This window comes from Cebus imitator, unplaced genomic scaffold, assembly GCF_001604975.1.
Source record: "Cebus imitator isolate Cc_AM_T3 unplaced genomic scaffold, Cebus_imitator-1.0 Scaffold172, whole genome shotgun sequence".
In the NCBI taxonomy this organism is placed as follows: Eukaryota; Metazoa; Chordata; class Mammalia; order Primates; family Cebidae; genus Cebus; species Cebus imitator.
In genome coordinates, this window is record NW_016107487.1 from 4044740 (window position 1) to 4071624 (window position 26885).

General features: G+C 44.9%; 1 long non-coding RNA gene across 1 annotated transcript; it reads right to left on the reverse strand.

The window, feature by feature from the left end:
• Positions 1–255: 255 nt before the first annotated feature.
• On the reverse strand, positions 256–16400 carry LOC108315523. The gene is made up of 2 exons (XR_001829969.1): positions 16170–16400; positions 256–1705 (listed from the first exon to the last, which is right to left on the reverse strand). It is a non-coding gene; the product is annotated as an uncharacterized LOC108315523 (long non-coding RNA).
• Between the last annotated feature and the right edge of the window lie 10485 nt (positions 16401–26885).

Here is a 26885-nt window from a genome sequence, read left to right on the forward strand (position 1 = left end):
GATGTTCACATTTCCTCTTCTCTAAGGAGACCAATCCTATCGGATTAGGGCCCACCCTGATTAGGATTCACTTTAACTTAATCATCTGTTTTAAGGTTGTATCTCCAAACACAGTCATTTAGAAATACTAGGGGTTAGGACTTTAACATAGGAGTCTTGTGGAGAGGTGGGGAGGGGGTAGATACAGTTCAGCCTGTGACAATGGTTACGAAGATTAAATGAGGTAAAACATATATAAAGAATAGGTTGCTGATAGACACATGGTGTTTAATAAATAATGACCATTATTATATATGTCATCAACCTGATCAATTATACCTGATACATGCAAAAAGGGGAACACCACTATGCATGCCCTGGGGGAAGCTGTGTATTCCTGTCACTTGGATGATAAGAGAGATAAGCTCTCAACTAAGCACACTATGTCCCTCCAGCTGCTAACCTGGGTCCCCAGCTTAGTGATGGTGGCAAGAGGGGGGCTGAGGAGTCCCCTCTAGAGGGAAGAAGCAGCATTATTTCTTGACCCTCAGAGACATCTTCTGCCTTTGGGGCTCCCTGCTTAAGCCTGGAAGATCCCAGGGTGATCTCAGATAAGGACAGACTTGGGACAGTGTACAAAAGAGAAGTTACTATCTGTCTGTAGTTGCCTGGGTGCTCCAGAACTGACCCTTGGAGACATCCCCACTGGAGGCAATTTGGAAAAGGTATTAGAGAAAGTCTCCATGCAGAAAACATTTCTGCCAAGTCCTTTGTTTTCCTAATGTTGCCGCAGTGTCTGGAGCTGAATTTTAAAAATGGCATTTTCCTGGAAAGGATTTTTTGGTCTTTTTTGGAAATGTCTCATGTAAAACAAGATCACCAGTGGGCTGTTGGGTCTGGTCTCCCCGAGGCCAGCTTGGGAAATGGCAAGTGGGGGAGGGGGAGTCTGGATGGGAAAAAACAAAAAACAGAGTTGGAGGGAAAGCGGGACGGGGCCAGCATTCCTGCGTTGGGAATAGGCTCAGAGCTCAGGATCTGTTCCAGCGGGTAAGGCATCGGGGCAGGGAGGGAGGAAGGGTCGGGAGGACGGAGATGGGGCCCTTGACAGCAGGGCTGTGGGAAGGTCCCCTGAGAGCCTCCATTCATCACAGAAATGGACCTGTCCCAGGGCCTGCCACTTCCTTCACTCCCTTGTATTACACAGCTGAGAAGGCAAGAATGATACGAGGGCCCTGTCTCCTCCCTGAGACTGGATTTCCTTCCTGAAGAGAGGAACTGTCAGTGGCATTCATTCTAGGGCTCTAAGAGGGTTGAGTGTATCTTCCCATTAGACTGGAGGGTCCCCAAGTACAGGGACCCTGTCCCTCCTTGACCTAAGGAATCCCTAGAGCTGGGAACTCCCTCTGGGAGGAGCTTGGTTTGTGACCTGCCTGACCCAGTGACCTACTCACAGCCGCCTCTCCATCCTTGGATGCACAGGTAAGACGTGCTGACTAAAAGTCACTGCCGCGAGCAGCTCATTGCCACCTTCCTCCAGGCCCAGCGCCAGGGCTATTCCTGTGGCCAGGTGGAATTTCTGTGGCAGGAAGCTTCTTAGAAGCTCTTTGCAGAGCTGGCTTCCATCCTGTAGGCCTCTGTGTCACTCTTCTGTCCGTTCCTCAGCCTGCCTGTGCCTCTCAGGCCCAGCCTCAGGTCCCCTGGGTTTGTGGTGACCCTGGGCCACAGACTGGAATAAGGACAAAGAGCAGAGAAATGGGTAAATTAAGAATCACTGAATCTCTGAATTAGAAGCCACTCTAGAGGTAGTTTTATCCATTTTCTTGTCTGTATGGTTAATTCATACAGTGGACACTAATGAACGCCTGTTCAGTGCCAGGCTCTGCTTCAGACATCAGGTACATAAATGGTGGACAAAGCAGTCGTGGTTCCTGCCCCATGGGGCTAAGTGTCTGATATTTGAATATTTGGACAATAGTCTTATTAAGGAGCCATACAAATTCTGCTTAGAAAACCATGTTTTTGGAGTTCTCCCTACCTCCCAGGCAGCCTATTTCAATTTTGGACAGTTCTGAAAGTTGTAGAAGTCCCTCCATAGACTGAGTCAAAGTCCTTCCCCTTCATAACTTTCACTCTCTTGTCTCAACCTACTTTCACATCTACCCAGGACAATAAGCCTCTCCCCGTCCCCCTGAAAATCCCTCACCGTGGTGGTGCATCTGTTAGTTTTTCTTTTGTTTTATTTTTGGCTATGTTATTAGGTATATTCATGTTCAGCGTTTTATTTTTCTGGAGAATTCTTTTTATCATTTTGTAATTGTTTATTTTTTCTGACTTTAAAATTGCTTCATTGCTTGGCTTCAAAGTTGTGGGTTCCCACCACCCTCCCATTTCAGGTTCAATTATTGGCTAGAAGGTCTCACAGAACTCTGGAAGATACTTTACTTACTGTCACTGGTTTTTTTTGGATAATGATTGCTTGGTATATTTTTTCTGATCTCATTTCAATAATTCTGTGTTACTATATTTTAAGTGTGTCTACTAGAAAAAACAAAAGGCTAAATTTCTTATTTGATTTTATTTCTTTTAACAAGCAATTTTAATTCTTTACATTGACTACATTTATTAGAATACAGTTATGACTGGTATATATTGATATCTTCATGTTTTTGTTTTAATCTCTCCTTTGCTTTTTTTTCTATTAGTTTACTGGCAATTTCATATATATTTTTTCCTTTACTGTTTTAAAAGTTACATACATTTGAATTCTCTCCTTAGAGTGGTTAATTCTTAAATTTTTAACATTCTATGAATGTCACCAATTTTAAACTGTTTTTACTTACACTTCTGACATCAAATGGGTGGGTTTTTTTATGCTCACAACTCTTTCCAAGCCTCTGGGCACCAGCTGGGTGTCCTTCAATTCAGTTCAATTCTGACACTTACTAACTGAAGTTAGTGTCAAGACTCCACAGGTATACTGGCCCAGTCCCACAAGCCTGCCCTCACTTCAGATGCCTATTACAAACTGGGTGCCCAAGATACTACCACTTCTGTCTGACTTGGCTACAAAGTTGTGGATTCCCACCACCTTCCCACAGTAATTGGAAAGCCTCACAGAACCCTGGAAGGTACTTTGCTGACTGTCACTGTTTTTTTCGTTTTGTTTTGTTTGTTTGTTTTTTTGGTAAAGGAGCAGATGAATGGCCAGATGAAGAGGTACAGAGGACAATGTCCAGGTGGGTCCCAAGCACAAGACTTCTGTCATGTGAGGTCGGGATCTGCCACCTTCCCAGCACATGGATGTGTTTGCCAACTCTGAAACTCGCTGAATCCCTTCATGTAGGAGTTTTTAATGGGAGTTTCATTATGTAGGCAAGATTAATGAAATCATTGGGCATTGGTGTTGAACTCAACCTTCAACACCTCTCTGCTCCCTGGAGGCTATGGGTGGAGTGAGGATGAAAGTTTCAAACCTCTAATCGGGTCCTGGTCTTTCAGGTGACCAAGGCTCCTGAATCTACCCAGATGCCCTCAACTCTCAGTCCTCTTATTAACATACAAAAGATCTCACCACTCCATAGATGCTAAGGGTTTTAGGAACCAGGACAATCAGCCAGGAACCAGGGACAAAGATCAAATACTTATTTTTTACTCTATCACATTGGACAATTTAGGTTTACACTTGGCTGCACATCATAGAAAACAGTGGATTAAAAGAGCTAGTACACATCTTTAAGGATATCATCAAAGACCCAGAGTTTTAAAATTTAATTATCCTTTTCTCTTATCCTTAGTATGTGACTTTGTCCTCTCTTCATGGGTGCAGGGTGTCTGTTGTTCCTCCAGGCATTTTGTCTTGATTTTAGGTAGGAAGAAGAGAAAATGGTAACGGGTAAAGGGCAAAGCATTCTTTTTGGAAGTCAACCAGTAGGCTTCTGTTTATATTTCATTTGCCAGAACTGCAATACATTGTTACCTCAGCCTCAGGAGAATGTGGGAAGGTGTGTATTTTTAGCTGGGCACAGTGCTGCCCTGTGAAAAATCAAGATTCTATTATAAGAAAGAGACTGTATACTGTGCGAGCTGCTATGAGTATATATAATTCATGCATATTACTGTAACAATTTTACAACTAATTAGACTATCCTTAGGATGTTCTTACTCTAATTACTCCATCCTACGTTTTGTAAGTATTAGATAGGCATCAGAACAGGATCGTATCTCATAAAACAAAACAAAACAAACAAGACAAAGTTTTTGGTATACTTTGTCTTGTTTGTTTTGTTTTGTTTTATGAGATACGGTCCTGTTTTGATGCCCAGGCTGGATTGCAGTGGCATGATCATAGCTCACTGCAGCCTGGAATTCCTGGGCTCACGTGATCCTCCTGCCTCAGCCTCCTGAGTAGCTGGGACTACAGGCACACACCACCACCACACCTGGCTAATTTTGTGTGTGTGTGTGTGTGTGTGTGTGTGTGTGTGTGTGTGTGTGTGTTTTATTTTTATAGTGACAGGGTCTTGTTATGTTGCCAGGGCTGTTCTCCCACTCTGGCCTCAAGTGATCCTCCTCCTTTAGCCTCCCAAAGTGCTGGGATTACAGGCATGAGCTACCATGCCCAGCCCCACTTTGTCTTTAAATGCCACAAAAATCAGACAGTAGTATTGTTACTGCTATTTTACAGTCAATTTTTGTCTAGCTTCTCCCCCTGTGTTCATCCATTTCTTCACTTACCATTGATTTTTCCACCCTTCTCCTTCCTCTCAGCTCAATTTTTCTTCTAGAAGTGATAAATTGTCTTGCTTTTTCTGAAGATGTGATTTAAAAAAAATCTCCACTCTTGAATGATAGTTAATCTTGACTGGGCATTCTACAGTGATAGGTTTTTTTTTTTTTTTTTCCAGCATAGAAAAATTACTGGATTGGTCTCTTTTGCTGATGCCAAGTCTGCTATTTTTTCTTATGGATGATCTCTCTTTTCTTCTTGATGATTTTATAATTTTTCTCTGTCAGTCATGTTCTGAAGTTTCACTGTAATGAGCTTTGTTGTAGTTTTCTACTTATTTATCTTGCTCATAATTCCAAGAGCTTCTTCAGTTGAAGCTCTACGCCTTTCATCAATGTAAGGATTCTCAGCCATTAGCTCTGAATATTGCATCTCCTTCCTTCTCTCCAGTTTCTCTCTTAACATTCATGTTAGATTTAGGTTGGACCTTCATATTCTATCCTTCATGTCCTGTATTTTCTCTGTATTTATTTATTTTAATTGTTTAATGCTGTATTCTGGAAAATTTTCCAAGATCCATTTTTGGTTTATGAAGCCTCTCTTCAGTTTTGTCTAATCTGCTACTTAATCCTTTGACTGTATCTTTTATTTACAGAAGCACTACGTTACTTTTTCAAACTTATCTTTAGAAGAAATATTCTATTGCACTTTATGGTTTCTATTCTTTATTTACTTTAGATTATTTTATTTTAAATTCTTGAGGTGACATTTAAATTCTTGAGGTAACAATACTTTTGTCTTCTAGTCTTTTCTATGGTGGTTCATTTCCTCAGGTGGTTTGTAATTTTTGGTTGTGAATTTATCTTTAGCTGCTTTTCCCCTTGGGATAGGTAGGACCCTCTGTAGAGAAGTTTTCTATTCTTCTAGAATTTTTCTATGTGCCCCAGGGAGACTGTCAAGGACAAATTCTTACACTATGAATATAATTTTTTTGATTTGGGATTCAGATACTAGGTTGTGAGGGTTAATTTTATGCATCAACTTGACTAGGCTATGGTACCCAGTTTTTGGTCAAACACCTGTGTAGGTGTTGCTGTGAAGATATTGTTTTAAAGTTGTGATTAACATTTAAATCAGTGGGCATTGAGTAGAGCAAATTACCACCCATAATGTGGATGAGCCTCATCTAGTCGCTTGAAGGCCTGAAAAGGAAAAGAAGGAACTCTGCCTCTAGACTGCCTTTGGACTTGAGCTATGATACTATCTCTTCCCTGGGTCTCTAATTTGATGGCTTGACCTGAGGATTGTGGATTTGCCAGTCCCAACAATTGTGTGACCTAATTCCTTAAAATCAATCTCTCTCTCCCTCCCTCTATCCCCTTCTCTCTCTCCCTTACCTCATCTTTGTCCTATTGCTTCTTTCTCTGGAGAACCTTGATCAACATATCAGGTAAGCAGTGTAAATTTCTGGAACACAGTTGTGTTTGGTATAGATCTGAAGTTGTGTGGGCATCAAAACTCTAGCCTCTAAACATTAGAACCTATGTTTGGATAAATATAATCAAGACATCAGCGGAGGTTTTCCACTCTGACTAGGAGTTCTCTTTCTAATTACTGGCACCTAGAGATTTTACTTTATTTAGAGACAGAGTCTTGCTTTGTCACCCAGGCTAGAGTGCAGTGGCACAGCCTTGGCTCACTGCAACCTCCACCTCCTGTGTTCAAGTGATTCATATGCTTCAGCCTCCCAAGTAGCTGGGATTACAGGTGTGTGCCACCATGCCTGGCTAATTTTTGGGTGTTTTTAGTAGAGATGGGGTTTCACCATGTTGGCCAGGCTGGTCTTGGAACTCCTGGCCTCAAGTAATTCATCTACCTTGGCCTCCCAGAGTACTGGGATTACAGGCATGAGCCACCATGCCCAGCCAATTTGACCAATTTTATGAGCTTAGTTATATTTATAATTTTTTTGCTATGTATTACCAGTTTTTTAATGAGTTAGTAGAAGTGGAAGTCCATGTTAGCTCAGTGTGTAATGTTCCTGGAATCTGAAAATCTTAACGGATTTTCAGATTATTGAAAACGGCTTTCATGTTCCTCCCAAAGACTTCTCCAACCAGCTGTCCTTCACATGATGAGGCACAATATCTTGATTGGACTTTTTCTCTGCTGCCCAGTTTGTTCAGGTGCTTCCTGAAGAGTGGGGCCCCAGCCAAAGCTGTGTTCCTCAGCTTTGGTCAGGCTAAGAGGTCAGAAGCGATTGCCACTGTAAGTTCTGGATACCACACTCTTCCCCATGAGGTCTTAGCTTCCAGGAAGTCTTTGGGCTAAAACATCATAGTGTTGGCAAAATGTCAGCTTACAAAACCTGTAGTGGGTGGAAAAAGAGTTAAGAACTATCATAAGAAGCTGGGAGGTGTTAAAAGGTTACTAGGATTTGGAGGAGTTAAGGTAAATGAGATGTGGCCCAGCCTGTGTAGCCCTGCAGAGACATTCCTAGCCCTTTCTGAGGATGAAACATTTCATGGCAGAAAGCTGCAGAAGACTGCCTCAGTGTTTTCTTAATTATTTAGGTTATTATTTGCATTTGGTCTACTTTTTTCAGGCTTAGAAAAATTTTTTTTCAGTCTATTCTGCAAGCACCTTAAATCTCTGTTTAGAAACCTTGCTGTGTTCTGTTTGGTGTGTTTTGTTCTGATAAGCCTGGATTTTATAACGGCCAGGTCTTTTGTAGAATGGCTGGGAGCAGGCACCTGTAGTCTGATGAAGATAGTTGCTAAGGAATAATTCATTTAGTGTAGATTAGGAATCACACCAGTTATCATCTCAAAAGGGAAGGACAGAGGGAGATGGAGAGGAAAGGGAAGGGGGGAGAGAGAGAGTTATCAGGTAGAGAAAACCTGCCATGTGACCTTTCCAAATCCCTTAACCTCTCTGAGACTCAATTTCTCTATCTGTAAATAGAAAGCATTTGACTTTGACTCCCCTGTCACAAATGATATGAGCTCTGATTTCTTTGGCAGAAAAAAAACAGTGATGATGGGTTCTGGTAGGAAGAAAATATGCTGTCTTTTTTAAAATTCCCCTTTCCTTTCCCCTTGCCTTTCTTTCTTTGCTCTGCTCTGCTCTTTTCTTCTTTCTTAACAGAGTCTTGCTTTATTGCCCAGGCTGGAGAGCAGTTGTGATCTCGGCTCTCTGCAACCTTGGCCTCCTGGGTTCAAGCAATTCTGCTGCCTGAACCTTCTGACTAACTGGGATTACAGGTACCTGCCACCACGCCTGGCTATTTTTTTTCTGTTTTTAGCAGAGAGGGGGTTTCACTGTGTTGGCCAGGCTGGTCTTGAACTCCTGGCCTCAAGTGATCTGCCCACCTCGGCCTCCCAAAGTGCTGGGATTACAGGCTTGAGCCACCGCGCTGGCCACATATCTTTCTTACCTTGTAGCTACATGTCTCAGAATGGCAGTTTAAAATTCTTGAAGTAATAATAGCAGAATTTCATGTAGTGCTCACAATGGGCCTGCCACTGCTCTTAGCACTGTATCAGCCTGTCTCATCTAATCCTCAAAACATCCACAGGAGCTACGTACTATTATTACTAATCTTCATGCAGGAGATAAGAAAACAAAGACACAGAGAAGTTAAGTAACTCACCCAAGGTCACACAACTAGAATATGCCAGAACTGGGATTCAAACACGAGTCCTAAGTTAGACTCTAGAGTTAGTGCTGTTAGCCCATAGATGTAATAGCTGAGGGAATTCAGAAAAACCGTGAAGATACTTTTTTTTTTTTTTTTTTTTTTTTTTTTTTTTTTTTTTTTTTTTTGAGATGGAGTCTCTGTTGTGTGCCACCACAACGGGTGAATTTTGTATTTTAGTAGAGATGGGGCTTCACCATGTTGTCCGGGCTGGTCTCAAACTTGTGAGCTCAGGCAATCCGCTTGTGTGGGCCACCCAAATTCTAGGATTGCTGGTGCGAGCCACCATGTCTGGCCCCGTGACGATACTTTAAAAGCCCTGGAAAAAATAAAGAATAAAAGAGAGAGAGCATACAATGGGGGATTTGACTTAGCCTTGATAGGAAGGCATCTCAAGAAAGTATGTATTGAGGTAGCTCTGGGGGATAAGGTGTTAACGAGGAGTGCTAAGGAAGAGCCTGGCAGGCAGAGGGTTTGGATATGCTGAGGGAACACTGGGAAGTCAGGAACTGGAAGGTGTCTGTGCACTTGGAGGCTCAGAGAATGGGGGAGTAGGGCAAAATAAGGCTAGGCAGGTGGGCAGGGGCCTGCCTATGCAGTGGTTTATGTGCCTCTGTCTGTCTCAGGGCTTCTCAACCTTACCACAATTGGCATTTGGGGCTGAGTCAGTCTTTGATGTGGGGACCACCCTGTGCAGTGTAAGACATTTAGCAATGTCCCTGGCCTCTGCCCAGTAGGCGCAATAGTATTCTTGCTCTGAGTTGTGACAACCAAAAACGTCTCTAGGTATTGCCAATATCCCCCAAGGGGAAAAATTGTCCCTGGTAGTCCATCACTGAGCAAGATATTTCGCAGTCTCTTGGTATCCTTTCTCACAAGATGTCTATGCAATGGACCCTGAGTTATGGGGTCACTTTCTAGACATGGGGATTGACTTGGGTCTCCTTGGGCCAGGTTGCACCCCGGCCTGTCCAGGTAGGTACATCCTCTTGGATTCCTTCCTTGGAATCTGCCACACTCAAGCAGAGGTATTTATTTTTGTCAGGGTGGACAATGCTGAAATGAGTGCACTGAACTAGAAAATGAAGACCAGAGAAATACATCAGGTTCACAGCAAAAACAAAGGGTTTCTTTGCAAGCAGGCCATCTAATGTTTCAGCACAACACGATACCTTCCCAACTTACCCAGTCCTCTTCCTCCTGAAACCAACGTCAATGTGTAGTGCTTAACAAAGCAGGCCTTTTACAGAGAAAATGACCTTAAATCAAAAAGAATAGAAACAAGATACTTAGCATAAATGGTAATAATAACCAGATTCCTGCGCAGGGCTGAAATATTGCTACTTTAGTCAGTGATTGTTGTGGGAATTTGTACTTTTCAAACTCAATATTGAGCCCCTCTGGAACTTTTTGTCAAGTGTTTTCTGCTGCTGCCAAGTAACCCAGGGAAAACGAGAAAGTTGTTTTGTCTGGTATGTTTCTTCTATCACTGGAAAAAATGAAGTTCTAGGTGGGTTGCTTTTCTTCTTTGTCTTTTATTTATTTATTTTTTAATAGCATGAAGTTGACGGAAATGCTGTAGTCTGCCCCACCAAGATGTCCTTGAGGGATGATGTTTATCTAGGAGCTATCCTGGCCCTTTGTTTTTCTGTTGTAGAAATTCTGACTTCCCTTGCCTTGAACCTGTAGGACTTGCAAAGCAGGGCACAGGGCACAATTTGGCTAAACGTCATAATGCCAAAAAGATTGTCCATGAAGAGAACTGGGCACTAGCCTTTTTCACATTTCCTAGTTTGTTCCCAATTCCTTGCACCTCTGACCTGAGATCATGACCTCTTCCAGACAGCCTGTGTCCTGCCTGAGGCCACCCCCGCAGAGGAAACCCTACTCAGAAAAGCTACTTTTTCTCTTAGCCTGGAGATCATTTGGGGCAGACTGTGGCTCTGGGCAGAGAGCCAGATCACTCTGCCCAGGTCATAACTAACTTTTAGTTATCTGTCTCTCCTGTTAAATGATTATTCCTGTTTCACAGCTGAAAAAGGAGGCAACTCAGAATTACAGTTGAGCTTAAGGCAAAAAGTCTGAGGTATCAACAACCACCACCACAATAATAGTGAGTATTGATTAGTTATTAAGTCAGCCCTATGTTAGGTGGTCTGTATACATTATCTCATTTAATTATTACATTACCTCTATGAGGTAAGTACTATCATTATGTTCATTTTACATGTGAGAAAACTGGAGCTTAGAAAAGTTAAATAATTTGCTCAAGGTCACACAACTTTAAGGTGGCAGAGCCAGGGCATTCAAAACCCAAGTATTTTTTGTGCCCTCTAGCCTTTGTTGTCTCTCTCGACCCTTTTAGAGACTTTACAAAAATATTTTGAGGAGGCTCTTGGTGTTTCTTTAAAACTCTACCTTTGGACATACGGAAGTCTTGAGAAGAGAACAAGTCTTAAGTATGTCTGAAAAAGTTGATCTCATGCATGGCTTTTGGACTGTGCTGGGATGGGCACATTCTTTGTACCTTATTTAAATTATGTTGATAACTGTTCAGGTATGGTGGCTCATGCCTGTAATCCTAGCACTTTGGGAGGCTGAGGTGCGCGAATCACCTGAGATCAGGAGTTCGAGACCAGCCTGGCCAACTTGGTGAGACCCTGTCTCTACTAAAAAAATACAAAAATCAGCTGGACGTGGTGGCGTGCACCTGTAATCCCAGCTACTTGGGAGGGTAAGGCCTTAGATTCTCTTGAACCCAGGAGGTGGAGGTTGCAGTGAGCTGAGATCACACCACTGCACTCCAGCATGGGCGATAGAGAAAGACTCAGTTTTTTTTTTTTTTTTTTTTTTTAGACAAAGGAAAGTTTTATAGTTACAAATATCAGTTTCATTGGCCAAATTTATCATCATCTTTATGAATACTATTTGTAGAGATAATATGGACGTTTGCCTCTTGGAATCATGGTAAACTGAGGTGATATCACTGGGCTTCCATTTCTTTATTTGTAAATGAAGGATTTGGGCAGCTTGATCTCTATGGTCTCTTGCCTTTACACTGTGGCATGCACATGGACACATGCACCTGTGAAGCCCACTTAAAGACACCTGGCATCCCCTTAGTGAGGCATCAGTCATGGCCCACTGGCTCCCAAAATGTAGAATTCAGGTTCCAGGTGGCCAGTCAGCATGTCTGAGGCCAGTCATCTAAGCAGCTGGCCTTTTCACCCAGGGGAATGCTGTTTACATATAGCCTCCAGCCTTCATTATAGCTCAGGATCTATAAATAGTGATGGGTACAAACTAAACCAGCTAGTTTGCCCTCAAGGAGCTCCTGCCCTCCTTAGGGAGGGCATTTGAGCCAGTCTTTTCACTCTGTAGGCTAAAGAAGAAACTGAACCCATTGCCTATCTTCCATGGGCCACAGGAAAAGGCCACAGGAAGACCAGGTTGTGGAGCTACCATTCCAGGCATGAGTTTCCCTGGGACAAACTTGCCACGGAAAGGGCCCAAGAAGGGAAACACGTGAAGGCTGGAGTAAAGGGAAGGGGAAGGATGATGGTTTAATCCTGGTTAATGGCTAATACTGGGTGGTTAATACTGGGTATCCTGGGGGCCTCAGAAGACGGCCCATCCCAGAAAGTTGCCTTCCCACAATGCCTGTCGGTACTGATCTCATGTGCAGGAAAAGGAGGATCCGGGAAGGAAGAATGGGCTTAGCCGAGCGCATTCACACGTAGGAAAGAAAACTTTGCCACAATGTAGGAAGGACCAGGTGGGTATGGGGAGCCAATCCGGTCACTGTCCCAACAATCCTGACGCATAAAAGGTACAGAAGAGAGAAAAAGTTAGTCATCTAAAATCGATAGAGGTCAAAATTATGGCATCCCAACTGGAGGCAAAGTTTGATAGAGCTATAAAGATTGGAAAGTGTTTGTTGTGTGGTATAAAGCAGGGGTTATTTTTCAAAGTATTGCCCATGGACCAGATAAGGCCCATCGGTCTGTTTCTATACATGCAGTTTATTAGAAAACCCACCTACTCATTTCTGTATTACCTATGGCGGCTTATGTGTTACAACGGCAGAGTTGAGGAATTGCAACAGAGACCATCTGGCATACAAAGCCAGAAATATTCACTATTTGGCCCTTTACAGAAAAAAGGAAAGAGCACGTTGTTCCAAGTCCTGGATCCACAACTTTGGGTACATACTAGCTTTTGTAACTCACCTTTCAACTTGTTAATTTCTCATCTGTAAAATGGGGGACTCTGCTACCTGTGCCGCTAACCACTTAACTCCCTGAGGAGTGAAGACACTGAATGAAATGAGTGTGAAAATGTACATTAAGATCCAAAGAGTTATGCAAATACAAAGTGTTACTAGGGCTGTTTTGCAAGTATTTGGCAAAAGAGAGAAGACAGAGAAAGTTGTTTTTTCTCCAGTGGGGATAAAGAGAAATAATAAAGGTTGTCAAAGGGCATGTGCGCCCCCCCCCCCGACTTTTTTTTGGTCAGTTAATGTATAGTTTCCAGTCAATTGAAGGTCGGTTATTAAAATTAAAGGGAAGAAATAAAATCCACAGCAACCTTGATAAAGGATTGAAGAGATTCGTTAAGAGAGAGGTGCAGTCAGAGGAGGTCCAGGCACAGGTCTGAGGGCATGCTGACCCACCCGGGAGCAACAGAGGGGGACTGAGGGAAGGGAAGAATGAGAAATCCAGGAAATATTGCCTGGGATATGTTTATATGGAAAATTATTCACTGTTTATCTAGAATTCAATTTAGCTGGGCATCCTGCATTTTTATTTGCTAAATGTGGCAACCTTCCCGCACCCTGAGTGGTTTCGGTAGGGCAGCCAATCACACAGCTCTGCTCCCTGATTGCAGAGCTTGTTGATGCTCAGTCCTGAAACTCTGAACCTTAAGCAGAGAGAAATAAGGAGAGAAGGCAGTTGGGGCTGATCGTCTGATGGCAATGTTCCGGAAAGATCTTCAGAGCTGCCCAGTTCTGTCTTTTCCAGGACTGTAGCTCAGGCTTGCTTTTAATTCTGCAAACGAGGCCATTCATTTCCAATCGATCCCGCTCTGTTCCTTAGTCAGCTTGGTTTCTGTTACTTGCCATCAAAGAACCCTAACCCAATATCTCCAGACACCCAAAACAGTATCCAATAAACTGTGGGGATGGGTAAACGGGTGGACAGAGAGGAGAGGAGAGAAGATGAGCTAGAGAAGGCTTTTTTTGAGTGTAGATCTGGACACAGACAGGGAAGGATGGGGGGAATGGTGAGAGTATTCTCAGAATCTGGCAAGTTACTTACCTCTGCTATAACAAGAAGAAGTAGGGAGCTACTAAACGTTCTTAAGTAGGAGAAGGACTTGATGCAAATGACATTCAATTAAAAAAAATATTTCCAAAGCTGGCTTTTAAGTGTCTTGGAGGGGAAGAGGGTGGCAGGGAAGCTGGCTGGAGGGGGCTGGCCCCATGGTCCGAATGATAGTCTAGGGTTCTGGTGTGTAGGAGCGAGGTACTGAGAATGAAGAGGAAGAGAAAAATGGTGAGAGTCAGCTCAGAGGAGTCTGGGATTTCTGGTCATGGAGAATATCCAAGAGCGGGGAGGGAAGAGCTCCAACTGGGTCACGAGCTGCAGTAATTCAGCCGTGGGGCCTCCATGACCATGGGCTTCCCAGGACCTGTGGCTGTAGGGTGGACCCATGGTGAGGGCGGTCTGAAAGGCAGCTCTTGGAGGCCCTTGGGCTGGTGAAACTCGTTGGCTGCGTTACCACTCTGGGGGAGGGCTGCGGTGAGTGCAGGCCGCAGCAGAAAGTGACAGGGATGATTAAAGGGCTGGAAAATCAGGCCCATGAAGAGAAGTTAAAGGACTGCAGCTATTTAGCCTGAGGAAGAGAGGCAGCCATGTAACCGCTCCCTTCCAGCCCATGCAGGGTGACTGGTAGACGCGTGCTAGGCAGCTGCCCGGCAAGCTGCATATGGGGGAGAGAGCACCCCCGGAGTGGGCACCTCTGCAGTGAGGGAAAGTCACCCTCCCGAGGGAGGAGGGGGGCAGAGGTGTAATTATAAAGGCTCTTTTGTGGTTTCTGAAGGCCCCTTTCCCCTCCCCTTTGTTTTTTGCATCTGTCATTATGCTGTGCAAACCACAGCCAGGCCTCTTGACAGCACCAATATCTGCTTTCCTGAACACTCGGAAGGTAATGTGGCTATAAAATTGACAAGTTAGATAAATACGAGTACAAAGGGTAGACTGTGTGGAGCTTCGTGGAGCCTTCTGACTGGTCTCCCAACCCGACCTGGGTAAATCCCCGTCTGCCTCCCTCCGTTCACCCCCAGCCTCGTTCATTCCATCTGGGCTCCTTCTGATGGACGCCCCAGGAGTTCACATTTGCTCGGCCTCTTTGTCTAATTTGTCACTTTGACAACGTGAAAGGTCTTTTATTTCTTCCCAGGTCAAATATGTTTCATTCCACTTAAAAAAATTTTTTTTAAGCTGCTTTTTATTTTTATTTTTTGGCCAGGCCACACTCTTGCTGTCTTGGCTGGGCTGCCACGGTTCTCCCGGAGGAGGCCCCAAAGCCCCTGGCCCACACTCCTGAGATCACTGCGAGGGTAACCGAGGGCAGACTCCTGTGTCGCCCTGATCCTCAGCGGAGGCCATATGGGTAATATGGTCATGGAAGGTAGGTAGCTTATGAACACCACATTCAGACACTTCAGAAGTGGAGCTGGGTGGGGTGGGATGGGGGATGGGAAGAGGAGCCATGGGGAAGGAACAGTAGTCAGGATTCACCACCAAAGTGATGGAATCTGGCTGTCCAAAAGCCCAGAACTAAAATGTATTTGGTTTTGGTCCTGTTGCTAACGAATGGAAGCTGTCAGTGAGCCTCACTCAGTGTTAGCACAGTCTCCTGAGTGGGTGAGGAGAAACCGGGGGACCAAATCCCCACCAAAAAGTACTGTCAGGAAGCAGGGAACTTAGACCAGACCGGATGCTCGTGGAGTGACAGAGATCACATTCACCACCGACAGCCTCCAGCTCATACCCTAGCAGCGATCGAGGAGGTGCGGGCAACAGGGCTTTTGGGCTTCCTCCGGGAGAGATCGTGGCTTGCTGGCCCCACTACGTGCTGTGGCCAAAGCAGGCGACATAGATGGGGAAGGGGTATGGGAGAGGAGCAGGTACAGAGTCTGCTCATTCAGGGATTTCCAGATGAGCTGAACCTTTTCCCAAACAAGAGTAAATGCTCTGTCCCCTTCTCCTAGGGGAAGACTATCTCCCATGGGGATACCCTAGGGGCAGGCCTGGCTTGTACTTTCCCCTGTGAGTCCATAGCATGCAGCAAGGGATGAACCCCCAGCAAGCAGTTGGCTCTGAGGCTGGCAGTTCAAGCAGTGGGGTCTCAGCAACTGAAAGGCAGGGCTGCCTGCCATTCTCCAGCTGCGACCGCCCTCCTTCGCATCCGCCAGGTGGGCATGACTGACAGCCACCTCTAGAGCTGTTGTGAACATTGAGTAGCACCGTGTATGACCTGGGTTTGGCATGCTTGGCACGGAGTGAGACCTGATAATGTTAGCTACCATTGTATTAATGCTAATTTATTTTCAATATGACTTGTTGAATGGAGTGGATGAAGCAAAGGATGAGACTCGGCTGGAAGGGCTGGGCTTCTGAAACCTGATCATTTCCTGCTTTAATGCTGCTCCCTCACTGTGGTCAGCCTGAGTGGGATCGGCTGGGCCAGCCTTCATTTTACCTTTGATGCCATCTGTCTTTGTGATAGTTCTCTCTCTTCCTCTTCTACCTCTTCCTCTGCCTCATAAGCAAAGGGCAAGGCACAGTTCTGAATCTAAGGTTCTGCAAAGAGGCATGCCCATCTTTGTGCTTGATTCCGTTGGAAAAATAAGAACAATTCCTATTATGTTCGGTTCCCAGACCTTGAATGTGTCAGGCTTCAGGTTCACTTCCTATGTCTCTGCACGTCCCCCTGGATCTGCAAGTAATTTAACCTTGTTTTCACAGAGCGCAAAGACGTTCCGCTTGTTTACACTGGAGACAAATTTTCCTCAATTGACGCAATCCTATTGATTAAATAATGACCTTCTTCCTCATTTAAAGGTAATTTCGGTTGGTATCATGATGTGGAGGAAGAAAATGAATGCCTTTTCTGTCTCCCTGCTGAAGGGCAGGCAGTGAGGGCTGCCTCCCAGAGCTCTGGGCAGCCCTCTCATTTTTCTCACCTGTTGTGGAACTTCATCAGGCCTTGGAGTGAGGCCGGTGCTGGGACCCCTTAAAGAGGTTGACTAAACAGGACCAGTCTTGATTAGGGAAATTAAAACGCCAGCATTTGCTTGGTAACAGATCTCAAGGCTGGGGCAGAGTAGAGGCTACTTTGTTTTAAAAATTGATTTGATTTGCTTTCAAGACTTGTGCATAAATTATTTTTCAAGGTCATATCACATGATATGGTCTGGGCACATCATTTGAGCCAAGGACTTAAAATGAAAGGGAAAGGCAGTGTGCCCATCAGGAAGAACTTCAGGGAACAGCCCACGCCGGAAAGGCACAAAGACGAGGGCCTGGGGGTGGCCAGAGAGTTGCTGGAGCTCTTGGGTAAGTCCTTCAACTTCATCTGGGTCTAGATTTCCTCGTTGGTAAAATAGGGGTGACTGGATCCATGTTCTGTGATACAGTAGAATCTGGAGATCTGGTTATTATTTGTTTCCAATCCAGATCCGTGTACTATGTATTTCAATAAGAATAAGACCAGAGGATGACATCTGGAAGGATGGGACCTCTGTTGTTCCATTGTCTTTCTATGAGGTCAGGTCACTGCATTCTACATTAGCAATGCCATTTAAGAACTAGATATTCCTGGCCGGGCACGGTGGCTCATGCCTGTAATCCCAGCACTTTGGTAGGCAAAGATGGGTGGATCACTTGAGGTCAGGAGTTCGAGACCAGCCTAACCAACATGGAGAAACCCCATCTCTACTAAAAATACAAAATTAGCTGGGCATGGTGGTGCATACCTGTAATCCCAGCTACTCAGGAGGCTGAGGCAGGAGAATAGCTTGAATCTGGCAGGCAGAGGTTGCGGTGAGCTGAGATCGCACCATTGCACTCCAACTTGGGCAACAAGAGTGAAACTCTGTCTCAGACCAAAACACCAGAAACAAAAAAAGCTAGATATTCCTATATGTTCTATAGGGGAATGCATATTTTGCAATGATTTAAAAAATAATTTAGAAAAACCTGGTAAATACTTGGGGATCTATTTCCAAATGCAAATACATAGTGGCATAAATATGGCCGACAGGAGCTAGACATTAATAAAAGAAAATGAGGTGACATTTTAAAGGTTTTTACCTATAATAGATAGGTACATCTAGTCATTCCTTCATTTTCTCTTTACCAGAGGTTGGCAAACATTTTCTGTAAAGAGACAGACAATAAATATTTTAGGCTTTGTGAACTATAACATCTCGGTTGCAACAATTCAACTTTGCTGTAGTAGCAGAAACGCAGCCACAGATAACGTGTAAACAAATGTGTGTGGCTATATTCCAATAAAACTTTATGACTCTGACATTTGAATACTATATCCTTTCTGTTGTCACAAAATATTCTCTTGATTTTTTTTCAACCATTTAAAACATAAAAACCATTCTTAGTTCATAGGCCTTCCCAAAAATAGTCAGTGAGCCAGATTTGGCCCCGTAAGCCACAGACTACTGACCTCTTTTCTTTATTATAATCCTTAGGGAGGAACTGTTTTACAGATGAGAAAATCAAGGCTTAATGAGGTTAAATAACTTGCCTAGGTTGAGCAGTTAGAAGCAGTGGAGCGGGAAGGTAATCTGAAAGGCCAGATTTGGGCTGGGCATGATGGCTCAGGCCTGTAATCTCAGCACTTTGGGAGGCCAAGGCAGGAGGATTGCTTGAGGCCAGGAGTTTGAGACAACTGGGCAACATAGTGAGACCCTGTCCTTATAAAAAAGAAGCAAAAAAAAAAAAAAAAAAAAAAAAAAAAAAAAGAAAAAAGCCAGAACCCAGGAGGCGGAGGTTGCGGTGAGCCGAGATCGTGCCATTGCACTCCAGCCTGGGGAACATGAGTGAAACTCCGTCTCAAAAAAAAAAAAAAGAAAAAAGCCAGATTCAAGAGCTTGAACACCCACCCTTATATCCAGCTACAGTAGTAGAAAGTGAAGGACTTCGCTCCCTCTGACTTTGAGGAATAATTACAAAATCTCCTTTTTAATCATTCATTCTTTTTCATGGTGGTTCACATTCCAAACATGAGAGCAAGACTGGTGTCTCACAAGGCCAGGATACTTGGCTGGCTTAGAAATTACATGGGACAATAGCTCAAAAGGTGACTGAGCAGGAGGGACAAGTGAGATGAAGAAAACCAAGAGTCAGTTCTGTGAGTACCAGGATTCAGGGAGAGGCCTGGCTACCCTTGTTTGGTCTGGGGGCTGGCTCAGCTTCTGCATCCCAAGGAGGAGATGCCACACCTCCACTGCTTCCCATTCTTGTTCTTGAAGATGAGGCATCTTGGAAAGTTCTCTAATGCTGCCCTTAATGCTTTTTTTTTTCCTTTGAGATGGAGTCTTGCTTTGTCACCCAGGCTGGAGTGCAGTGGCGTGATCTCGGCTCACTGCAACCTCCACCTCCTGGGTTCAAGTGATTCTCCTGCCTCAGCCTCCTGAGTAGCTGGGACTATAGGCACCTGCCACCACGCTCAGCTAATTTTTGTATTTTTAGTAGAGATGGGGTTTTGCCAAGTTGGACAGGCTGGTCTAGAATTCCTAACCTCGGGTGATCCCCCCACCTCGGCCTCCCAAAATGCTGGGATTATAAGTGAGAGCCACCATGCTTGGCCCCATTAATGCTTTTTAATATTTCAAGAATAGACAGACTTTGTCTTCAGAGCTACACTGTCACCTCCCAGGGGTGGCCTGTGTCTTCTCCTGTCCTCTCCACACTTGGTACAGTCTGGGCACACAGAAATGCAACGATGCCAGGTTAGTGAGGACTTTCAATTTTAAAACAGGGTGCTTCAGGAAGTTGTGAGCTGCCTACTTCTAGAAGCGTCCAGTGATGCTGCTGTCAGCAGATGCTGGTGTAGAGAGGACCATTGCAGGTGGCAGGTGAGAGTGAAGGAGGGTTTGAAGATCCTATCCATCCATGAAATAAACATTTGCTGAGCACCTACCTAATGCATGTTAGATCCAAAGCCAGAAGCCGCAACATAAATGATTTCTTTTGATTTCCACAACTAGTGTCTGAGAGAGGCATGTGATCCCATTGCTCGATGGAGAAACTGAGGCTCAGAAGTGCTTGCCTTTTTTTTTTTTTTTTTTTTTAGAGATGCAACCAGCTGGTGGCAGAGTCAGTGTAGTCTGCTCCATGCTTTCCATCCAGCCCCTGTATCAGGCTGCGCAGAGAAATGGGCTGTAGTTCTTGCTGTGACCCTCGCAAGATGTGTGGCTTGAACAAGTTATCTGACCTCTCTGAGTTTGTTTCTTCATCTGTTTAAGGGTGGACTTTTGGAGATTTGTCATGAAACAAAAAGAGATATTACATAAAGGTGTCTAAAACAGTGGCAGGCATGGTGCAGGTTACAGTTGCTTTCCGCCTGCTTCAAGATGATTTGATTTTGTGAAGTTGACTGAGTAATCAATCTTACTCAGTTTGGGATCTTCAGGGTCTAGCAGAGAGCCAGGCATGGAGCAGACACTTAATAAATATTTGTAAAATGAATGAATACACAATGCTTATATCTACTGATGCCAACCATCTGGATACTCAAATGCTTCAACATGATGGGTTCTTGACTTTTCATCTAAATGTTGGATGTCATCTTAAAATATAAGCAGCTAAAATGATCTGAAACATAAATATGAACACAGTGAGGTCTCACTGATGCAGATTCCTTGGGGAGAATGTGTAAATCAGTGAAAGTCTGCATAGGGCTGTATTTAAGGAAAGTGTTATTTTCAAATAACTCCAGCTATGTCACCAGGTTTATTTATTTACCATCCATCCATCCATTGATGTAATCAGTCAACAGTGGCCTAGAGGGGCTCTTTGGGCCTCCTTTAATAAATAAGGAGGAAAGATTATCTGGAGCATGCTGGTTATTTGTAGATAAATAGAAGCAGCTCAACTGCTTATGGGAGCTTGGAAACAGTCTGTGCTTAAGTGTTTTGGACATTCCTCCAATATCCTGCATACGCCGTTTCTGTGCCTTGTCTCTGAAGAATCTTTATGCTAATTTACAGTCATATTCTTTTCTGCTAAGAGGGTTGGGAATGCAGAGAGCTTCTGTTTGTTGCCTCTGAATGTGTGCAGCTCATGTGAAGAGGAAGAACCAATATAGGGGCTCGATTCCCTAGGGAGACCTCATTCTTGATATTAGAAACAACTTACTGGACTTAATAGGAATAAAAATCCCATGAACTAGATGAGGCTGGGCCATTATTCTTGGGATTGAAAGCTGGATGGAAGGACTCCTTTTATAGAAATTATTTTTGATGACTCAGAACACAATGATACCTTCGGGTCTACTGAAATGTATATGGCTGTTAATCTCTATGCTTAAATGACTCCAGGTTTCTATGCTTTTGGGATTCCTATTTGTGCTTTTGTCGCTATTGTGTGTCCTTCAGCTGCGGCTAACCATCACTTTTTTGATTACCAGTATGCCTATCACTAGCAGTTCAGCATCTTTCTTCCAATTTGTTGCCTGCTTCCAATATTCCAGGGACAAAAAAAAAAAATGTAATAATAACAAAAATTCAGAGTAAGCCTGTTAGAGCTGTTTGTGAAGCAAGAATGAAAAGAATCCAAATGAGTCTGAAAGGCCTTTCTGTGATTGCATGGCATGAACTTTGGAATCTGGACATTGTGAGGTCTGGTGGCTGTGTGAGGGTCTTTTCCACTTCTCTGTCCTTGACTGTCAGCTGGAGAAGTGATTTCAGGATTGGTGAGACACTACTGCACGTCTATCTTACCATGGCAACGTCAAGGCATTCCTCTGAGGCAAGGATGTGATTTCACTTCTCAGGGGAGCAGACTGAGGGGGAAACAGGAAAGCATAAGGATGGCCTTCAGCATCATCCTAAATGAAATGGCTGGCAACCAGCCCCATTGACTACTCACTTATTACAATTTTGGAGCTGTTTTTTTTTTTTTAACTCGCTCTGTTGCCCAGGCTGGAGTGCAGTAGTGTGATCTCAGCTCACTACAACCTCCGCCTCCTGGGTTCAAATGATTCTCATAACTCCGGGTGTGGTGGCACATGCTGGGATTACAGGCATGTGCTACGATGCCCAGCTAGTTTTTGTATTTCTAGTAGAGACGAGGTTTCACCATGTTGGCCACGCTGGTCTTGAACTCCTGAGCTCAAGTGATCTGCCCACCTCGGCCTCCCAAAGTGCTGGGATTAAAGATGTGAGCCACTGTGCCTGGCATGAAGCTGATTTTTTAATACTTTGATTAGAGTTGCTTATTTTTTGACTTCTTTCAAAGACCTTCTGAAAAATTCTGGTGTCAGAGAAGGAACACTCGGGAATCAGGAATCAAGAATTGCTATAGGCTGGGTGCGGTGGCTCATGTCTATATTTCTAGTACTTGAGGAGGCCAAGGTGAGAAATCACTTGGGGCTAGGGCTGGGAGTTCAATACCAGCCTGGTCATCATAGTGAGAAAACATCTCTTAAAGAAAAAAAAAAAAATTAGCTAGGCATGTGTTTGTAGTCCTAGCTACTCAGGAGGCTGAGGTGGGAGGATCACTTGGGCACAGGAGTTAGAAGTTACAGTGAGCTATGATTGCATCACTACACTTTGGCCTGAGTGACAGAGTGAGACCCTTTCCTAAAAAACAAGAAGAAAAGAGTTGCAAACTAGATCTTGTTCTGTGAGGTTGCTTAACCTCTCTGAATTTCAATTATAAAATGTGAGGGCACTGATTAAAACTGCCATTTGCTAGGATCCGTCTAATAACACCCTACATATCTTTGATTTTCTGTGAGCTCTGCAGAGCTGACCATCTCCAAGACTGGGGGAAAGTGCTTGTATGAGGGTGGAGGCATCTTACAGGGAATGGCTGGGGAGTAGGGCTGTCTCCAGAGAAGTGATGGGCATTTGTACAGTTTTTTTCAGAATCGCAGACATGGGATTGGCTTACACTAGCAACCACCTACACCCTCCCTTGGCATGAGCCTGGGGTCTGGGGGACCTGGATGGGTGGCAGAGGGCATCAGCTCTTTACATCCATTCTTGGTTTCCCTTGAATCCCTCTCCATCACTGCCTTTATCCACCTCAGCCTCCCCCAGCTGGAGCCATGGGCAGGCCTGTCCCGTTCTGGAGCCAGTTCTGACCAAAGCAGGAAATGGATGTGGCGCATCTGCCTGCGGCTGGAGGGAGGAGGGGGCTGACTTAAGTCTCATGTTTTCAATCAGCAACAATCATGCCTCGGTTAAACCTCAGAGGCGACGGTGGTAGCACCACGCAAAGCCGACATTAAGTCATTTCCTCAGATGTGGGATCCAGAGGCTTAGGCGTGAGTCGCAGGCTCCTGGGTGCCTTTCTCCTGCGCCCAAGTCTCCTTTCCTTAAATCCCAATGAGGACTGGGTGTGTCAGAGGCAGCCCGGCGGCCTGGGCCACCTCTGAGTCCCAGAATTTCCCATTCCTCCCTCTTGCCTATTCCCCCAATGGCATCCGCGCAGTTCCCAAGTTCATAATTTGACCATAGTCGTGTCTGGTATTCCAGATCCTTCCTTGAGACTCACTTGGAGGCTGGGCACCTGGGCACTGTAGCCTTCCTCCTGCCTGCTGGGGATAAATGCCTCAGGGTCCTACCCCAGGCTTTGACTCTGCTGTCATCTCTTCTTATCTTAGGGTCATCCATCAGTTAACCACCCGAGGAGCAGCCTCCAAAGATGGAAACGTTAGCTCGGAGTTGCAGTATACTTGGTTCCATAAGCCTGCCTCTTTTATGGCCCTAGGAAAGCAAGAGCAGATCAATACATACTTTTTGAAAGAATCTCAGAGTCTGTGGCAGAGTCATCCTGAGATGTGATTAGGACTTGGGACACACAGGTCATCCTAAACTCTTCTCAGAGGACGTTGATTGATCTGAACTGTAACTAATACCTGCTAAGCCAAAATCTTGGAAAAGGTAATATGAGGAAGGTTGTAGTGATAGGAGCTTTGGTATCTGAGGAGCAGAACTGAAAACGGAGAAGCCAAGGAGGGTAGAGAATTGGTCAGGGTGTCTGCCTAGAGGCAAGCAGACGCTAATCCTAGACAACAGGTGCTGGGCCTGAGACAGAGAGGAACAGCGTGTGCTGGAACCGGCCCTAGGAGCATGCAATGCCCAGGCTCAGGTCTGGTGCTCTTAAGCACAGGCCTGAACCACTGCTGGCCGCAGGGCCTTTCTCCACCTCCAGGGTCCACTGTGACTCTGCTCTGCGTTTGCCAGGAAGAGCGCTTCCCTCCCTTCCTCTGCCTGCGTCAGCCCCATCAGCAGCCGTGATCAGAGATGCCCTCCTATCCCCGTTGTTATTAGGCTATCTTCTCACTCTCAGGAAAAGGATCACAGGGAAAGGAACTTCTAGAATCCAAGAACGGAGACCTCAATGCCATAAGGAAGAGTCTGGGAGGTGGGATGGGGTAGAGGAGGGAGCGAAGCCCAAAAGCTGCTCAAACTCTTCAGGCCTTTGAGTCTTCCCCAGCACTAAGCCTGTTGGTGGGACATCAGCGACCCCTGCTGGCCACAACATCTGGGATTTCCTCCACCCTTCCCACCTCCATGGCTATGTCATCAGCAGTGATAAGGCTAATAAAGCCTAACATGTAGGAGTGTCCAGGGGCTCCTCTGGGCTGGAACAATAGATCCCTGTAAATGTACTATCTGTCTCTCGTATTTCTTCCATTCCACTCCAAGCCTAAACAACTACAGTTTATTATTTTTATTATTTTTTTGAGACAGCATCTCACTGTCACTCAGGCTGGAGTGCAGTGGCATGACTGTGGCTCACTGCAACCTCTGCCTTCTGGGTTCGGGCAATTCTCCCTGCCTCAGCCTCCTGACTATCTGGTATTACAGGTGCCTGTCACCATGCCCAACTACTTTTTGTATTTTTAGTAGAGATGGGGTTTTGCCCTGTTGGCCAGCCTGGTCTTGAACTCCTGACCTTCGGTGATCTGCCTGCCTTGGCCTCCCAAAATCCTGGGATTACAGGCATGAGCCACCGTGCCTGGACGAACTACAGTTTACTGAATGCCTATTCTGTGCCTGTCTCTATGTGGGGGACATACTTTGTGCCTCACTTTGCTTGTGTTGAGGCAGGAGAGGAATGGTTGTGGGAGGATGTGGGTGCAGTTGGATGTCCAGCCTGCCTTGCCCAGACCTCTCCATAACTCATGCTGGTCCCAGTGATCAGGCTTTCTTCAGTCTCAGGGCACAAGATCCTCAAGCTTGGCTACCTCATTCTATAAAACAGACAAGAAGTAGCTGCCCAGGTAGAGTTCCGTCACTTAGGCCTTTGTCAGTCTTGCCCTAGCCTTGGCTTCTGCAGTGTCCTGGCTTCTCATGGCCTGTCACCCAGTTGCAGGGCTTGCATGATGAGGGGTGTCGGTGGGGATGCACTCATCTCAGGAGACAAGGGCCGGAGTCCCCTGCCCACCTCAAAAGGGCCCCAAGTAGGGGCTAAAGGCCATGGTTAAGTCAGAGGACTTTTATTTTTCTTAAAAGGGAAAATACTAAGATACCCAAATAAAAATGAGATTTATGCTAGAGCAGAAAGCTCTTGGCCTGAGCTTCAGTCCTAACACAGGTGGGCACTCACTTCCTGGCCCAGGACTTAATTTCCCCACTATACGGAATCTAGGATACCAAAGGTCCCTTTTTTTTTTTTTTTTTTTTTTTTTTTTTTTTTTTTTTTTTTTTTTTTCCACTTTTTTTTTTTTTTCTTCTCTTGAAGTTCTGTGTTCTATTTTTCCCACTTTTGCATGGCCAGGCAAACTAGAATGCAGCTTTGATCTACCTTGCACCAGCTACCTCCCAGCCACTCACGTGGATTCTGGGCTTTCATTTTTGCTGGAGTAATATTTTTCTAACGTTTATTTTTAAAAGTTCTGCATCTGTGGTGACCATCTCCCATTTGGAAAATTAACTGCTTACAGATGTTGCATGTGGCACAGCATTCTCCCAGGCAAAGAAACCACTGGGGTTTGGCTATCATTTCAAAAGTAAGAGGAGGGAAGGAAAGATGTATGTCTCTGATGTAGGTGGCAAAACTTCTTGACTGTCTGTAAAATGCTCAAATGTGATTTACTTTTAGAAATTGAAGAGTGGAGAATTTCTTAAGATTTGAGAGCCCAAGTGTTAAAAGGCTCACATGGAAATGGTCACTTGTGGGATGTTGATGGTCATTCGTGGAATGTTTGCAGAGGGAAGGCACTAGCTGCCCGGCTGCAGCTGAGTGAACTCCTATGCTGTGTATAGAGTACAGAACTTAGCCCTCACCACCCCCATCCCCATGGTCAGCTGGGGCCAGTCAAGGTAGCGATTTCTCTTGCAGTCCAGGATCTAAGTAAAGTCCATCCTAGCCTTGAGCAGAAACAGCAGATTCTTCTGACTCCAGGGTGCTGGGCAGACTCACTGGCTCTCTACCCTGGGTCATCCACCCAACCTTGACTTGGATGTTTGGTTTCTGCCTGCCCTAGGGACTTGCACACATCCTCCTCAAGACCTCCATCCCCAGGCATCACCTTTGTTCCTCTTCTCCCAACACAACAGAAAATCGTTCCAGGACTAAAAAGACATTTTATGAGATCCCAAGGAACTCACACACAAAGCTCATTTTTTGTTTTCTTACTCATTGGGCAGCCCCGGCTTCTGCCGCCTCAGCAGTTCTCAAATACAGGCTCAACTCGGGAGAAGCAGCCATAGCTAGCTCTTTGTGTGGATGTTGATGGTGTGTCTGTGTGTGGTGTGTGTGTATCTGCAGAGTTCGATTTGTCTACATGGAGTGTGCACATGTGCTGGTATTTGTGGCTGGGAGGAATCGACAGGACAAGAGCTCCTTTCCCCAGATGGGGCTCACCCTGGGTCAGGCATCTTTCTTGCGTGGATCTGGGACAGCTTCCTTTTTGCTGCTGTTCCATTTCTTTCTCTCAACTGATTTCACTTGTCTGCGTTTCTTTCCACCAGAAGATTCCTACAGCCTTTGCCCTGTGAGAATGACTAAGGAGAAATAAAAATTTCTTTATTTGAGCAGAGAGGAACTCAGAGACTGTCTCTCAAGTCTACTGCATCTGTTTTAAATGTGAGAAGACTGGGGCCCATTCTGTGCAGTGCATTTGAACAGAAAATTCATGCTTGTTCCACATGAGTAGGTTTAAACGTTGTGTTCATGTTTTTATTTCTGGTAAGATTTTCTTTTTGAAAGAGACATT